At 45.7% G+C, this 14,652-nt stretch overlaps 1 protein-coding gene across 1 annotated transcript in view; it reads left to right on the top strand.

Moving 5' to 3' along the window:
- The window catches only part of PDE4A (phosphodiesterase 4A), a 397,337-nt gene that overhangs the window by 16,964 nt on the left and 365,721 nt on the right, over positions 1-14,652 (top strand). The window contains exon 2 of the mRNA XM_083718847.1: positions 11,067-11,248. The gene's annotated coding sequence lies outside the window, so the exon portion shown is untranslated. The remainder of the gene's footprint in view (positions 1-11,066; positions 11,249-14,652) is intronic.

Here is a 14,652-nt window from a genome sequence, read left to right as displayed (position 1 = left end):
CTCTCCCCTGTTCAAATGCCCCCTCTGAGTTGTGCGTGGAGAAAGGCTGTGGGTAGGATTCCTTGCTTGAGGGCTCTATCCTGCCTGTCTCTAGGGCTCAGTGAGAGCATATCCTACCTTCATCCTCCCATTTCTGAGGTTGGCTGTTCATCCTCAGCATTGTTTCAAAGGAGGAACATCCCTTCAAAGGCAAAGACTTTCAGCCACAGCCGCTTGTTGAGCTCTTAGCTAAGCTGGTCCACAGCCAAAGTGGGTTTTAAACTGAACATTCAGTGTGCTGATTCACATCCCATGGTTGCCACCCCATTGCAGCCCCTTGTAGTGGGATACTCTGGCTGGTTTGGTGCGTCCCAAAGGGGCATTTTTGTGAGTTTTTCAGCCAAGACTGGCTTCGCACACCTGCTCTCATTCTGCTGTAATGATACACATGACATTGAGACAGGCTTGTTGAGGGTGAGGGAGATGACACGAAGTGTGGCAAGAGCCATGGACCCTGTGCCAAAGGCTGACATCACTAGGCTGACTTTAAAAGATGCCAAAACTCAGTGTAAGTGTGAGACCCAGAGGCATGTCTTTTCTGAAAAAGCACAGGTCCTGTTTTCAGGATCAGAGTTGAGTCTAGGACCTGGGTATGGAGTGGGTTAAGGGGCTTTAACCTTTCTAGGTGCACATCCCGCTGGGCTCCTTTGGGAGGCGATAAATTTATATCATCATCATCTGCCCCAGCAGCCTGAACTTGATAAAGACTGCTGTGCCTCCAATTTACTTTACTTTAAAACACCATTCACTAATTGTGTGAACTGCATAGTACAGTGGTACCTCGGGTTACATACGCTTCAGGTTACAGACTCCGCTAACCCAGAAATAGTACCTCGGGTTAAGAACTTTGCTTCAGGATGAGAACAGAAATCGTGCTCTGGCGGTGCAGCAGCAGCGGGATGCCCCATTAGCTAAAGTGGTGCTTCAGGTTAAGAACAGTTTCAGGTTAAGAATGGACCTCCAGAACGAATTAAGTTCTTAACCCGAGGTACCACTGTATACCGTTTTTATAAGGCTGCAGTCCTTATCCGCAGGTAAGCCCCAGTGAATTCAGTAGGACTTACTGCTAAATAGACATGGTTAAGCTAGCTCTATAAGTGACTGCGTAGCAAGCACCCTTTGGCAGAGCCATGACTAGGTGATTTTGTGCCCCTGGCAGAACTGCCCAGATTGTGCCCCCTAGCCACGGACAAATTAGCTCTTCCTTCTGCCTCTCCTCCAAGCCCCCCCCCCCCCAATTCAATTTACCCTCTATTTAAAACCTTTTCTTATGAGGCAATAATCAATATTTTTATTTATAGTCATATTTATGGACATATTTTAAAGCTGATTTTGCACCCCCAGCTCGTCTGCAGCCCTGGCAAGGACCCATCTCACCACCCCCTAGCTATGGCCTTGCCCTTTGAGTGTTCTGCCTCAGGTGTTAAACAATATTGTTAAAGGTTTGGGGGAGGAACCCCCTAAACATGAATAAACAGTAGAATTTTGATTATTTGGGATGTGAAGAAGTACAAGCTGCAGAGGAATTCCTAGGCTAGCCTTTGCAGAACAACCTCACCAAGCTGGGGCCATTAAGATACAGTGCAGGGCGAATGGCAAGGCAAGGGAACTGCCCTGCCGCTCAGCCCTGAGGTGTGAGCAGAGACGGGGGATTTGGAAGGTTGCCAGGGTAACCTGGCATGTCACAGGAAGAGTCTGCAGCCTTTGGCACAAGGCTTGGAACAGCTGAAAAAAGGCCAGAATGACTGGCTGGCTGAAGGCAAGTAGGGAGAAATGCCCTGGACACAATAGCTTGTATCGCTGTGGAGAACAAGCCCCTCTTGAAATGACCATGCTGCAAGATCTGGACTCCATGCATACTTGCATACTTTGTTGTTGTTTAGTTGTTTAGTCGTGTCCGACTCTTCATGACCCCATGGACCAGAGCACGCCTGGCACTCCTGTCTTCCACGGCCTCCCGCAGTTTGGTCAGACTCATGCTGGTAGCTTCGAGAACACTGTCCAACCATCTCGTCCTCTGTCGTCCCCTTCTCCTTGTGCCCTCCATCTTTCCCAACGTCAGGGTCTTTTCCAGGGCGTCTTCTCCTCTCATGAGGTGGCCAAAGTATTGGAGCCTCAGCTTCATGATCTGTCCGTCCAGTGAGCACTCAGGGCTGATTTCCTTAAGAATGGAAAGGTATGATCTTCTTGCAGTCCATGGGACTCTCAAGAGTCTCCTCCAGCACCATAATTCAAAAGCATCAATTCTTTGGCGATCAGCCTTCTTTATGGTCCAGCTCTCACTTCCATATATCACTACTGGGAAAATCATGCATACTAAAGGTGTATATATGTGACTAAAGGTGTATATATGTGAATAAACCATATATCTTAAAGCTACGATGGCCTCTGCTGTGTCTTGCATCTCAAACAAGCACAGACCCTGGGTGAGCGCCTGGAACCCCCTGGAATCTTGCCACGGCTTGGTATAGATTGGGAGTGGCGCCCAACTTTTGTAACAATATATTGAACTGACCCAAGCGCTGAGCATCTCAGTCCACTTGTGTGCGGACTGAATCCTTCGCTGACTTTGCAGCAGAAGGCAGCCACCTGTTACCTTAGCCCCACCATTGCGCCCCACTTATGATTACTTTCCCCAGCCCCTATTTGCTTTGTAGGCTGCTTAGGACAACGTGTTCCTATGGGCAAGAAAGTCACTGCTTAGCTACTCTGACGTGAGCGGACTGTGTGTCTCCTGGCAGCCAGCTTTCAAGGCTGTAGCTTGTTACTTCTGTTAATAGCTGTACTATTCTGAGACGTCCCTTGGCCTTGTGCTTGTGCACTCTCTCCCTCCCTCCTCCTTTTCTATTTATTTCTTAATACAGAGGTTTTCAACCTTTTTAAGTGCACGGCTCCCTTTACCAAGTACATTTTTTCTGTAGCACCCTTGTGAGGAAACATGCACCCAGCCACAGAACCCCAGTTATGTCACCCCTTTCCTGCAGAGCCGGCAGCCATTCATGCTTTTCAAACACCCTCCCTTGTAGAGTGTTCCCTCACTCTCTTCTCCTCTTCTCTTCCCTCCCTTGACCAGCCCCAGAGGCACCATTCATTCGTCTGGGGAGCTTGTAGCCAGGGCTGCTGCAGCAAGCAGCTTTTGATCATCAGAGGAGGGAGGGAAAGAAAGGGACAGAGGCTGGATGTTGTCCGCGGCACCCCTGACCATCATGCAAGGCACCCTAGGGTACCACGGCACACTGGTTGAAAACTACTGGGTAAAATGAAGTTCAAGAATACTCAGTGGGGTACCACTCCTTCCTGGGCCCCCACCAGGCCTGATCTAAGCAGGTGGTCCAAACGCTTTCCTCCTCAAGCGCTTCAAAGTGCAGCTAGGTCATGGGTAGGCAAACTAAGGCCCGGGGGCCGAATGCGGCCCAATCGCCTTCTCAATCCGGCCCGCAGACGGTCGGTGAATCAGCGTGTTTTTACATGAGTATAATGTGTGCTTTTATTTAAAATGCATCACCTGGTTATTTGATTATCTCCTTCTACCGGTCAACAATAGAAAGTGTCCTTTCATACTGCATCACGGTGTGGTACGCTGGTTTGACATCATCTGATAGGAAGTGCCTACAGAGGGTGGTGAATACAGCACAATATATTAAGGTCTGTCCCGTGAATCCGGTGGATGAAATAGCAGAAGAACGTTGCCTCAGGAGAGTGAGGAAAATTCTCAGGGATGATTCACACCCTGGCTGGCACTTTCTTGATCTCCTGCCCTCAGGCAGAAGATATAGAAGCATGATTAGTCGCATCAACAGGGTAAAGAACCGCTTCTATCCGTGGGCTGTTAGGCTGCTGAATGAAAAGATAACAAGAAGGCAACTGACTTTTGGGTTTGGTGGGTGTGCAACAGTAAACGAGGGGAATTAAGACTAAGAGAGCTGAGTGGGGGGTGCTCGTGTAATCTCACTGTGTACCAGTTGTACAAGTGACAATAAAGTATTTCAATTTCAATTTGTGGGGCATAGGAATTCGTTCATCCCCCCCCCATATAGTCTGGCCCCCCACAAGGTCTGAGGGACAGTGGACCGGCCCCTGCTGAAAAAGTTTGCTGACCCCTGAGGTGAGCACTTTGACAGTCGCTTTGTCTGGGAGAAATTCGGGGTAGGGGTGGGAGACACCCATCGCCCTGAGGGAAATGGAGGGGAGGGAAACTCAGCTGAAAGCCAGAAACTCTGGCAGCTGGTGTGGGCGCCTCCAGCTTTGGGGGCCCAGATCCAATGTTTTTTCAGGGTCATTATCAATGCGGAGATCTACTGGAAGGTCCTGCCCTGCTTGCTTCCCATCTGAGTAGAGATCATGTCTGAGGTCTCGGCAGGGCTGCACCCCAGCAGATCCTCTGGGTAATGTTGGACACAGGGATAAGCAGCTAAATGCTGATGCCTAAGGATGTGCCAAGTTGCACCTAAAAAGCTTACCCAGGGAACAGCCGGCCAACGCAAATCTCCCTCAGTCTCCATTCAACACCCACTGATGAAATTTTGAAAAGTGCTTGCATAAGACGTAAAAGAAGAATTCAAGCGAAGTGAAAAGCTTTGTGTGGGATTTACAGTTCCTGGAAGGTGGAGGGGGAAAAATGTAGGAGCAGAAGATAATCTGGTTCTGCTGGAAATAATATTATGGTTCAGCAGCAAATACTGAGGATCTTGTTTTGGAACTAGTCCTTCTTAAAAAGTAATTGTTAAGAAAGGATTTTATGGGTGGAACTTGGTATTTGGTACAGAATTTGATTCGCAGATCAATCTAGCCCTCCTCTTTATTCTTATAAATGGATTAGAAGAGGCCAAGGCAAGGATTTTGAAGGCACCAGCATTTGGGCGTTGGTATCATCCTGTGATTACATGGTTAGTTGCACCATGTCCTAGACACAGGCATTGGCATAGGGGATGGGCACCCCTTCCCTCTTCACAGGAGGGACATTCTTTGCACCAAGTCCGGGATTGGTAGAAAGTTCTGTTGTTGGGATAAGCATATAAGATACCATTACGCTTTCCATTTTTAAGTTCAGAATAGAGTAGTTGCTTTGGAAGACGATAACCAGGTATCCACACAATATGACCAGTCCAACGAAGGACGTGTGGGTCTGGAACTGGCCTCCACAGTCACTTACGGACTCATTGTTAAAACCGTGTTTATGGAAGACAGTCTTACTCAGCTACGAATGATCACCAAAGAAGAAAGAAGAAGAAGATAAGATACCATGTAGGTTTGCATCTCTCCCAGGCCACTCCTGTTCTACCCAGGATTCCACCCTATTTTAGCTGTTTCACTTGTACATCTTCACTGGCAGAAAGCTCTACAGGTGTATTTGTTGTGTTCCACTGGCGCATCTTTTATGTGGGTGCTGCATCTTGAGTTTCGGCAGTGCCAAGGGACTTTGCCAAATCCAAGAGCCTCTTAGCTGGTAGAACTCAAGCATTGCACAGGAATGCTCCCTTAATCATCTTTCATGAAATCTGTGTATATCCATCTGTACCCTGCTTCCTATGGTCTCTCATATTTGGTTCCAGTCCTGGTTTTCTGTTTAAATCTTACGTTTTCCTCCACCCTTGCTGTGTAGGTGTTATATCTGTCTGCTCTGTAAAGTGTGATGGTGATTCTGCTTCTCTTTTCTTGAGAAGTTGTACTCATCTTCTCTATTAAACACCAGGCCTCTTCCAAGTAATTACTTCACAGGATCTGTGAACTGCTTGGAGTCACTTACTTACTTACTCTGCCACCCTCCATCCAAAGATCACAGGGCAATTTAAAAATGCAACATGAGAACACAAAACAACAACAGCAAACCAATAACCCCCTCCCGCAAAGACCCCCTCTCACAAAGGGTTGTTGTTGTTGTTGTTGTTGTTTAGTCGTTTAGTCGTGTCCAACTCTTCGTGACCCCATGGACCAGAGCACACCAAGCACTCCTGTCTTCCACTGCTTCCCGCAGTTTGGTCAAACTCATGCTGGTCACTTCGAGAACACTGTCCAACCATCTCGTCCTCTGTCGTCCCCTTCTCCTTGTGCCCTCCATCTTTCTCAACATCAGGGTCTTTCCCAGGGAGTTGACAACATGGACTGACAGTTGCTCTCCAGGATTTCAGGCTGTCATTGGATTGGCTTAGATAGTTTCTGACCCCCATATTTTGACCCACTTACTGCTTGTTAAAAAAGCTATGGGTAATACATCGGTGCTCAGCATATTTCCCCCAAGTTTTTATTCTGTGGTTGGTAATATTAGCAATTGCAGGTGAAACATCGCCTTGAGCACCTTAGAGGAGAAGGCAGGATATAAATTAAACAAACAAACAGGTCATATTTGTAATCTGTCACATGTGTCTGCTAGTCATTCCACCAATCAGTTGTGAATGATTATGGCTAGACTACAGGTATGCCCTCAAATCACACAGACCTGCTAGAGCTGAAGAAGGAGATCTACCTTGTTTGTTTGTTTTACTAGAGCCTGATGCCCATCAACCAGTGCAGAGCACAAAATAGCAGCTCCGGAAGGAGGACATAAACCCTTGGCAATCTATTGCAAATCCCTCAGAGATCTACCAGAATATTGTGACCTCACTCAGGGATAAACTGTTGAGTCACTCTGCAGACAGAAGTTGTAATTCATGCCAGCCCTCATCCTGTGCCAATGAAGGCTTGCCTGCTAATGCAAATAGCGATTTGCATGCCCTTTCTGTTTTGCCTACACTGACCTGTCTCTTTCAGTCAGCTGAGTCTTCTTTCAGTTTCTGCCTTAAAGCAAGAAGGCTGTTTCTCAGAGCATGAGTGGTAGGGAAGTTTCGTTCCTCAAGGCTGAAGCCTCACATCCGGGTGAGCGTTTTCCTGTGTCTTGAAATACACCTGGGAACTGTTGCTCGGTAGTGCAAGTGACTTGCCCCTCAGCAAACAGACACCCTTTGAAATAAACTACACTTCGCTATTGGAAGGTTAGCAGTTCGAATCCCTGCGACGGGTGAGCTCCCGTTGTTCAGTCCCAGCTCCTGCCAACCTAGCAGTTTGAAAGCACATCCAAGTGCAAGTAGATAAATAGGTATCATTCTGGCGGGAAGGTAAATGGCGTTTCCGTGCACTGCTCTGGTTTCACCATAAGCGGCTTAGTCGTGCTGGCCACATGACCTGGAAAAACTGTCTGCGGACAAACGCCGGCTCCCTCGGCCAGTAAAGAGAGATGAGAGCCACAACCCCAGAGTCGTTCGTGACTGGACTTAACTGTCAGGGGTCCTTTACCTTTACCTTTTTATTATTCCGTTGGTTTCGTCAGAAAGAGCTCTGACCAATGACTCATTTTCTTCGTGTGCGATTAAAAGGATGCTTTTAAAAGGAAACTTTTCCACACTTTTGCAGTCATTGTCATTTTGGTGTAAAGTTGGGACAGTCTGATCTGTGCCCGGCCTCTGAGATTATTGTTTTCTAACCCACAGGACCCTAAGAGGTCTTAGGCAACGCCATCCATATGGTTGGGGGGGGGCATTTCTTCCTGTTGAGCAGCAACCACTTCCCTACTCTCTTTGAATGTTGAGCCCTTAGCATTGTGACACTGTTAGGTTTTCTTTTGAGATTGCAAAAACCACCCCAGTAGTGATGTATGGAAGTGAGAGCTGGACCATAAAGAAGGCTGATCACCAAAGAATTGATGCTTTTGAATTCTGGTGCTGGAGGAGACTCTTGAGAGTCCCATGGACTGCAAGAAGATCCAACCTATCCATTCTTAAGGAAATCGGCCCTGAGTGCTCACTGGAAGGACAGATCATGAAGCTGAGGCTCCAATACTTGGGCCACCTCATGAGAAGAGAAGACTCCCTGGAAAAGACCCTGATGTTGGGAAAGATGGAGGGCACAAGGAGAAGGGAAAGACAGAGGATGAGATGGTTGGACGGTGTTCTTGAAGCTACCAGCATGAGTTTGACCAAACTGCAGGAGGCCGTGGAAGACAGGAGTGCCTGGCGTGCTCTGGTCCAAGGGGTCACGAAGAGTCGGACACGACTAAACGACTAAAGAACAACAACAATATTAATGTTCAAAAACAAATTAAATTTCAAAAAGGTAGCTAAATAGAACCCTGATGCTCAGAAGCAGTGTGCTGGAAGAGGGGAGGGGGGAAACAAAACTGGGAATGGGCTGTTCTCTCCTGCCTACCCCCCTCTTGGAGGCTCCTGATGGAAAGTGTGTTCTGGATTTAGGTCACTTGCAGTGAAACTCTCTCCACGTTCTTACACACTTGTGGCTGCAGCTTCTACTCCTGCCCTTAGTTGAGTCTTCTGCTCTGCTGCAATGTATGGGGGTGGGGGAATCTGTGACCCTCCAGACTTTGCTGTTTGATTCCAACTCCTATCATCCCCAACCATGGGCATAGCCAAGGGGCAGCAGCCCCCCCATCAAGTAAATAAGTAAGTAAGTAAGTAAGTAAGTAAGTAAGTATATAAATAGAAATACTTAATTAACATCTTGGTTCTGCACCCCCCAACTTAAATCCTGGCAACACCCATGTCCCTGACTCTTGGCCATTCTGGCTGAGTTGATGGGAGTTGGACTATCAACATCGGGAGGGCCACAAGTTCCCCATCCCTTAAGTGCTTTGTAGGCATGTGGTTACTTCATAAGCCTCCACACCTTAAACAGCTATTTTTGTTGTCTCCTTGGCATCCTTTTCGTTTGCACTGCTTTGGAACTCTAGGCTTGTTCTGGTCTACTTTGTTTAACAGTGTTTGTGTGATTTGTCTCCTTCCACTGGATCTGTTTTATCCTCCAGTTTTTAAATCTGCGAGGGCCTTCCCACACCGCCATATTCAGAACCTTTACAATGGTATAACGCAACTTGCCAAGAATAAATCTTAAATATCTCAATGCAAACACCGAATTAATCAGGAGGCAGGCTGGCACTCCAACTTCTTTTCCCATCAACCATGCAGAGAACTGTCTGGAGCCTGTTTGTTAAGACTGTGCATTTCCCACTGTAATAGCTTGTCTATGCTCCTTTCAAGATCCTGTCATGTTCGCATGCGCTCTGTGTCTGAAGCTGTCATTCATTTCATTTAGATAGAATGTGAGGCCACGGTAGAAATACGTGCTGTATGCAGAAGCTCCCAAGCTTAAGCAAGGCTTCTCTAGTTAGTTTAAAAAATAAAAAAGGTAGCAGAGGAAGATCTCTACCAGAAACCCCAAAGAGATAATGCAAAGGGATCCATGGTCTGACATGGTGTGGGGCAGTTTTCACATCTAATGCATAAAAAAGGAAGGTGTCGTCACACTCTGCAGTTTGTGTGGCTGCCAATGGGCGGCTATGCCAACTGCACCATGAGGAGTGGCTGGCCGGCCCTGGCAAGCTGCTTAACTGAGTGGTGGGCAATGTGGAGCACCTCCCTGCTTCTTTTAAACGAGATTTAATGGCAGATTAAATCTGTCAGCAAAATTTAATGGAGGGAAGGGCTTCATACAGTATTTCAGCAAGCTACTCTGTGAAGCACCTCCCACCTACTTTGAAAGGGGCTTGGAGGAGCTTGGGGCGAGTTGTGGGGTGGGGGCGAGCGGGTGGGTAAAGGGAAGGAGTTGGTCAGGTATGGAGGAAGGGGGCTTGGAGAAAGGGTTGGTGAGTGGAGCAGACCTGGTTGTCCTACAATGAGAGCTTGCCCAGTATATCCTCACAGAACAGACCCTAGGCCCTTTTGAAATCTCACCAGTGCTGGATTTACGTACAGTGGTACCTCTGGATACAAATGGGATCCATTTCGGACCCCCGTTCACATCCCGAAGCAAACACAACCCATGTCTGCGCCTGCGTGGGTCGCAATTCGCCGCTTCTGCGCATGTGCGCGACGTCATTTTGAACGTCTCCGCATGTGCAAGTGGCGAAACCCGGAAGTAAAGCATTCTGTTACTTCCGGGTCACCGCGGAGCGCAACCCGAAAGCATTCAACCTGAAGCATATTTAACCCGAGGTATGACTATATATGCTAAACAAACTATAGCTTAGGACCCCACTCTCTTGGGGGCCCCCAAAAAAATTAAAGGAAAAAAACACCTGGATGTACATTGCCAAAATATAAGGTAAAAAAGAAATAAAATAAAACCTACATACAGTTAGAGCTTAATAATTATTTCACTATTAATATACTTCTTAATTCTATTTCAGTTCAACAATTACTTTGATCAAATACATATTTTGTTATGCGCAAATGGCTTTAGATACCTATTATGTCCATAAATTACCATATAGCATATATTCAACACAAAAAACAGTGAGAATTTATTGTTGACAAAGGGCAACTGGACATATAAAGCGCCCCATTACCTTCAGTAGCTTAGGGCCTCATCAAACCTAAATCCAGCCCTAACACAGAGGTAACCAATGTGGTACTCTCTAGATGTTGTCCGACTGCAACTCTCATCGTCCATGATTGTTGGGCATAATAACTGGGGCTGATGGGATTTGGGAACCCAACAATACCTAGAAGGCAGCACATAGATAGGTATTGTGATCCTTGGAAGAAGGTCAGTAAAGAAATATTATTGTTACTATCATCATCCCTAAAGTAAGGTACAGGATTCCCTACAGGGCAGTTTGATGCACCGAAGAAGGCCAAACTCTTGGTCAACCCTGCTTCTATAATCCAATCTTTCCTATCTATTTTGCTCTTTCTTGAGTGGTTAATGAGGTGGTTTGCTTACATAGCTTCTAAAGCCGGCATGTACTGGGGCCCCAAAGAGTTGCTTCAGCAGCTATTCTGGTTAAATACATAAGTAATTAACCATAGTTAGCTGTTTTTAGATCTCTGCATACAGAGAAAGGGAATGAAACAGCCACGAGCGCCAGTTTCATGCTACTGAGTTCATATGTCATATATTTGAATGAGCCACTGCATATCAAAAATAAGCGATCAGGTGACAGATACACTTGCATGTGTGAACCAACAGCCATCAGTAGGGGATGGAGGACCTTTCGGCTAAATTTCCCTCACTGACTGTCCCATTGCTGTTCTCCCTTTCAGGCCCCAGGAGGCGGTAGCACATCCATCGCTCAGTCGCCTGGCCCTGCCTAGAGTCCCTTCAGCCCCAATGGCTGAAGTCTGGTGAACTGGAAAAGCTTCAGCAGAGACGGAATCCAAAGGCCGGCAAGCTGGAGGAGGACGTGAAGAAGAGCTGCAGCATCCTTGCTGTGACTCCAGACGAGGTGAGCAGGGCTGTCATGGTTGCCTTGCCACAAATTGAGTTAGGTCTCCTGCCTGAGATGTTGCTTTCCCCCCCCCCCCATGAAACTTGGGGTGGAGTGACGATTATATCTATAAAAAGCAAAGGCAGTCGCCAAGTTGACCCATAGAGAAATGCTCCAAAATCCACAGTTGGTCTTTGTTAGGGTCAACCCAAATGTCACAAAGAGAGAGCCAGATTTCTGGTTCTGTTGGTCTCTGAGGAAGCAGGGGATGGAGGGCAGGTGGTCGAGGGCGAGGGAGTGCAGTACACAGTGGCGTAGCGTGGGTTGTCAGCACCCGGGGCAAGGCAAGTAATTTGCGCCCCCTAACCCGTGGATTTGCGCCCCCTAACCCTAACCCCCAGATGTTGCGCCCGGTGCGGCCGGCCCCCCCTGCACCCCCCACGCTATGCCACTGGCAGTACAAAATGCACAAATTAGGGCCTCAGCTCAGTTATGTCTCGGATTCTCACAGTGTTTCCCTCAGGTGCAGGTAAGCCCAGTGTCTTCCCAAGCTTACCAGTTGGACTGACGGATGTCATTGTTTGTCTACAACCCCACCAGATCCAGGCTTCAGGCAGGCTTTTTTTTTAAAAAAAGCACCATCTGTACATTACTTATATCTTTTTTAAGAGAAAGCTGGTCGGTGGATTTGTTTTTGTTTTATAATTTTATTATTATTAATTGACATCCATACACAATCTTGAGTACATGTACAAAGAGAAGGTAAAACTGATGATAGTAATAACAACTTTAAATAATTATACCGTTAACTATTGATTTAAACTTGTACATGCTCTTTTCTTATACTTTCTAGCTAAACAAAAATAAACCTAAGTAAAAATCTAATAAACTAAATTTCATCAAAACAGACTTCCCATCATTTCCTGACGTAAGTTACATTTATGACATTGAATGTACTTATATTTCTTACCTTACTATAATTTCTAGTACTTTCTTATAACACATCAGACCATTTTCCTTATTTAATAGTATTTAATTTACACAAGGGTCATTCAAACACTGCCATAGATGTTGTGTCGTCGTTATATCTTTGTAGGTATTTCTTGGACATATCACATTTTTGCTGTTCTGTGGATTTGAATGGGGAAATTTCTTGGTGCCATCACAGGGGACAGTCCGCCAGTGATGTTTGCAGCTAATTTCTGCTGTGAACATGCAGAACAACCTTCTGCCCCACCCCTAGATCCTAAAGAGGTAAAATCATGCTTGGGATGCAGGGCGTGAGGGCTGTTCCAGAGTGGCTGCACTGCCCTAAAAATACATTTAGCTCAGTTGGTAGACTCTTAATCTCAGGGTTGTGGGTTTGAACAAATAATGGGCAAAAGATTCCTGCAGGGTTTGAGCTACACGACCCCTGTGGTCCCTTTCCACCTCTACAATTTTATGACTCTATAGTTCTAATAAGGTTTGGCTTATGTAGGCTTTCCTTTCCGTATCACACGATGTATCTAAAATACCAAAAAATACTTGAATTTTTTACATATAAACTTTGCAATGAGAGAAACGAGTAGCAGATTTATCTGTCCCAGTGGATATGTTTGGGATACGGTATACGCTCAGAGCTATTTATTTCCAACTTTTGTCTTATATGCATATTTTTCTTTCTTTCTAAAGTACTTTATTGGCTGCCAGTCATAAGTTGTGCCATTTTGTTTCTTTGAAGTGTATAATATTGTTTCAACAGCTGTAATTCCCCCCCCCATTTATGTGTCTTAAAATTTAATAAAGATTAATTTAAAAAATAGAATGGTTATGTCTGTCTTCACCTTTCAAGTATACACAAAGTTGTGAAATTAAGCTTTGAAACTGACCCACTGAGGACTAAGCGTTTGGTGTTTTTTCAGGGTCCCTAGTGGGGAGCAGGAACTGTTCACAAGCAGGGGCACAGGGTATTGGCTTATGTGAATATGAATTTAAGGCAATTTTTTGTTTTTTGAATATTTCTGCAGTTGGGGAGGAGGAAATGTTCGGGTTAGCATCTGAAAAACAGGACATGGAAATTTGAAGCAGGGGGGCTAACATGTGACTTAGCTGAAGAACAGCTGTCATAATCTCTGACCATTGGCCCTGCAGGCTGGGCTGATGAGCAGGGTTGGAAACTGGGATAGAAAAGCTAGGAGCCAAAAGGCTCCTGGCCCCTGGGTTGTGGGCACCGAAACAGAACATCTAGTTGCCATCGGCAGGTGGGCTAAACACTTTTTATTTATTATTTTGATAAGCATGAACTAATACGCTATTCACACAAGTGACATGTTGTTAATCTCAGATTTCTAGCAGAAACTGTTAATACATGTTTAATTTGGTGTTTACAATAAAAATATTGGTACTGTACTTCAGTTTTCAAAACGCTCTACTCTCTATGGTTAAACTCCTTAACATATTGTCTATCCTTAACAGAGACTTTGAGGCTTCAAAACACATATTTCAGTAATCCTTGAATGCAAAAAAATGGCACCCAGACTTTTCAAGGTGTTCGCAAATGGAGAATCTTTAGGCACAAAATGCTCCTGGCACCCTGCTAATTTTGAACCCTGCTGATGAGAGCTGGAGGGACGCAGATCCACCCCCTCCTGGCTTTAAAGGTCAAACAGGGACAGAACAGGTCAAACAGGGACCTTCCCAGAGTGGTCTACAGTAAATAAAGAAATTCAGTTTTTTAAAAAACCAAGCATTAAAACATACAATTTAAACCACAATAAAACAACTTATATAAACAAGTCCAAATCTCAACTAAAGAATCCATGACAGATGGCCATCCAGCCTCTGCGTAAACACCTACAAGGAAGGAGAGTTAACAACATCCCCAGGGAGACCTTTCTTCTGTCTTACTGTCAGAAAGTTCTTCCTGATGTTTAGTTGGGATCTCATTTCTTGCAACTTGAAGTCGTTCATTCGGGTGCAGCCTTCCAGAGCAGGAGAAAACAAGCTTGTTCCATCCTCCATGTGACAGTCCTTTAGATATTTGAAGATAGTATCTTATCTTAACCCTTGTGGTCCTTTCCAACTCTATAATTCTATGAAAATCTCCTCTCAGTCTCTTCTTTCCCAGGCTAAACATACCCAACTCTCTCAACTGTTTCTCATAAGACTTGGTTTCCAGACCCTTGGTCACCTTCTTCTGCACATGTTCCAACTTGTCAATATCCTTCCTAAACTGTGGCAACCAGAACTAGACACAGTACTCCCAGGTGTGGTCTAACCAAGGCCGAATAGAACAGTACTATTACTTCCTTGGAGCAGAACACTAACTTCTGTTGATACAGCCTAGAATAGCATTAGCTTGTTTTGCTGCTGCTGTATCACACTGTTGACTCATGTTCAGCTTGTGGTCTACTAAAAACCATAGATCCTTTTGACGTGTA

Source organism: Podarcis gaigeae, assembly GCF_964106915.1.
Source record: "Podarcis gaigeae genome assembly, chromosome: 17".
NCBI classification, from domain to species: Eukaryota; Metazoa; Chordata; class Lepidosauria; order Squamata; family Lacertidae; genus Podarcis; species Podarcis gaigeae.
Note: the sequence above shows the minus strand (reverse complement) of the source record. Positions and strands in the feature narration are given on the sequence as shown.